This window comes from Coregonus clupeaformis, unplaced genomic scaffold (genome assembly GCF_020615455.1).
Source record: "Coregonus clupeaformis isolate EN_2021a unplaced genomic scaffold, ASM2061545v1 scaf1820, whole genome shotgun sequence".
Taxonomy (NCBI): Eukaryota; Metazoa; Chordata; class Actinopteri; order Salmoniformes; family Salmonidae; genus Coregonus; species Coregonus clupeaformis.
In genome coordinates, this window is record NW_025535274.1 from 41,211 (window position 1) to 44,067 (window position 2,857).

Below are 2,857 nucleotides of genomic sequence, written 5' to 3' on the forward strand. Positions count from 1 at the left end.
GGATCCGAGTCTCCAGAGGCCCGTCCGGTCCCCTGGTAGTTGCTTCATTCGCACCGTTTCACCCACCCTGAGCTCAGGTAAGTATTTTGCTGATTTGTCGTAGATGAACTTGGACACCTGTCTTCTGTGACGTAGCTTCACCAGCACGTCTGTCACCACACATGGCTCCAGGAGAGTGCTTGCTACTGGCAGAGCTGCTTTTAAACGCCGTGCCATGAGGCGCTGGGCCGGGCTGCTATCCATGCCTTCTGTCGGGGTATTGCGGTAAAACACTGGAGTTGCAGTAATTAACATTTACCAACAGATGGGATCATTGTGCCATCTTCCACCCATAACACCTACTGTCGTCTTCTTCTTCTTCTTCTTCGATGAGGTTTAACGGCGGTTGGCATCCAATTTGTTGCATTACCGCCACCTACTAGAGTAGTGTACAACTCCCTTATATTTTGCTTGAAAAATAAAATAAAATACCCTACCATCTAACACTACACTCACAAATTCAAAATTATTATTGATAATTAACACCACCCCACTCCACTATTTAAATATATTCACTCCTACCTCATGCCCTCAACCTGAGAGGATGGAACATCACCACTTAACACTCCCTGTAACTCTTCTGATGTCAAGTCTCCTACACCCAAATACCTCTCTGCAGCTGCCACCACAACCTCCATTTTCTTAGACTTACGTTCCATCCCTGCGGTACAATTAATAACCATAGGGCCCCCGTGGAGCTCAGTTGGTAGAGCATGGCGCTTGCAACGCCAGGGTTGTGGGTTCGATTCCCACGGGGGGCCAGTATGAAAATGTATTCACTCACTAACTGTAAGTCGCTCTGGATAAGAGGGTCGGTTAAATGACTAAAATGTAAATTGCTATAAATGCTAAAAATCCAATCTTACTGAAACATATATCACTTGCTGTCCTATCCCCCTGCATTGGTTCACCACTCCTCCCCACCCATCTTCCTCTACTTCCTTCACTGCCTCAGCATATGACAACTTCTTCATTACTCTTACCCTGGAAACCTCAACCTGCCTCTCTCAGGACATTTCTGATCCCCGGCCCCATGCACATACCACTACTTTTCCCAACGCTACACATTCCTTTGTCTCATGCCCTTCTGCACACTTCTCACACCTTGGAGCCTCCCTCCTACACACTGCTGCCACATGCCCATAAGTTTGACACCTGTAACATCGTAATGTATTCGGCACCCGCCACCTACTGTACTGGTAGTAAACAATAAATACAAATATCCATTGGGGGGAATACCAATGTCATATACAATACAACAATATATATATATATATTCCCCACCCCACTCCTTCAGTGATAATCCAAATCACATCCCTACACAGGCTCAGGTGCCTGTGTGGCCAGAACAATCATCGATTCGACAAGATTCCTTGTAATGCCTCTGTTGTACATGACCAAAAGTATGTGGACACCTGCTCATCGAACATCTCATTCCAAAATCATGGGCATTAATATGGAGTTGGTCCCCCCTTTGCTGCTATAACAGCCTCCACTCTTCTGGGAAGGCTTTCCACTAGATGTTGGAACATTGCTGTGGGGACTTGTTTCCATTCAGCCACAAGAGCATTAGTGAGGTCGGACACAGATGTTGGGTGATTAGGCCTGGCGCGCAGTTGGCATTCCAATTCATCCCAGAGGTGTTTGATGGGGTTGAGGTCAGGGCTCTGTGCAGACCAGTCAAGTTCTTCCACACCGATGTCGACAAACCATTTCTGTATGGACCTCGCATGAAGTCTGATTCATCACTCCAGAGAATGCGTTTCCACTGCTCCAGAGTCCAATGGCGGCGAGCTTTACACCACTCCAGCCGACGCTTGGCATTGCGCATGGGGATTTTAGGCTTGTGCAGTGCGGCTGCTCGGCTATGGAAACCCTTTTCATGAAGCTCCCGACGAACAGTTATTGTGTTGACGTTGCTTCCAGAGGCAGTTTGGAAGTCGCTAGTGAGTGCTGCAACCGATGACAGACGATTTTTAGCTACGCTCTTCAGCAGTCCCATTCTGTGAGCTTGTGTGGCCGACCAATTCGCGGCTGAGCCGTTGTTGCTCCTAGATGTTTCCACTTCACAATAACAGCACTTACAGTTGACCGGGGCAGCTCTAGCAAAGCAGAAATTTGATGAACTGACTTGTTGGAAAGGTGCGACGTTGAAAGTCACTGAGCTCTTCAGTAAGGCCATTCTACTGCCAATGTAAGGCCAACTCTTCTCACCACCTCCGGATAGGAGACATGCTGGACATCCCTTATTCTTGCCACCTCAGTCTCCTTCACCCTGACAGGGAACTTCATTTAAATTTTTTACATTTTAGCCATTAAGCAGACGCTCTTATCCAGAGCGACTTACAGTTAGTGAGTGCATACATTTTCATACTGGCCCCCCGTTTTCCAGTGCAACTTAAGTAGCAATGGTTTTGAGAAACAGCTTGGAGATTTATCAATGCTCCTATGAAAGTTCTAACAATAAATGTAGCCTTAAGATGCTTTTGGAAACCGGGCCCAGTACTCTTGTGTGTGACACATTTCACCCACAGTGTTTCAACAATCTTACATTTCCACAAGTCTGACCCACTTATACAATAACTTTATTTAAGATGAATTTCATCTCCTTTCTGTTTGTGAGCGGGTAAGACTGGGACGTGTTCATTAGGCACCACACGAAAGACAACGGACTGAAACAGGTCTATCTGGACTTGTCCAGTAATTAACTAATATAAATAATATAAAATTAATAAAACGAATTATGGTTTTCTATATCGTACCCTTACAATGTGAGTTAGTTGACATTTGTAGGTTAAAAGAGGGAGTTGGCTAGTTG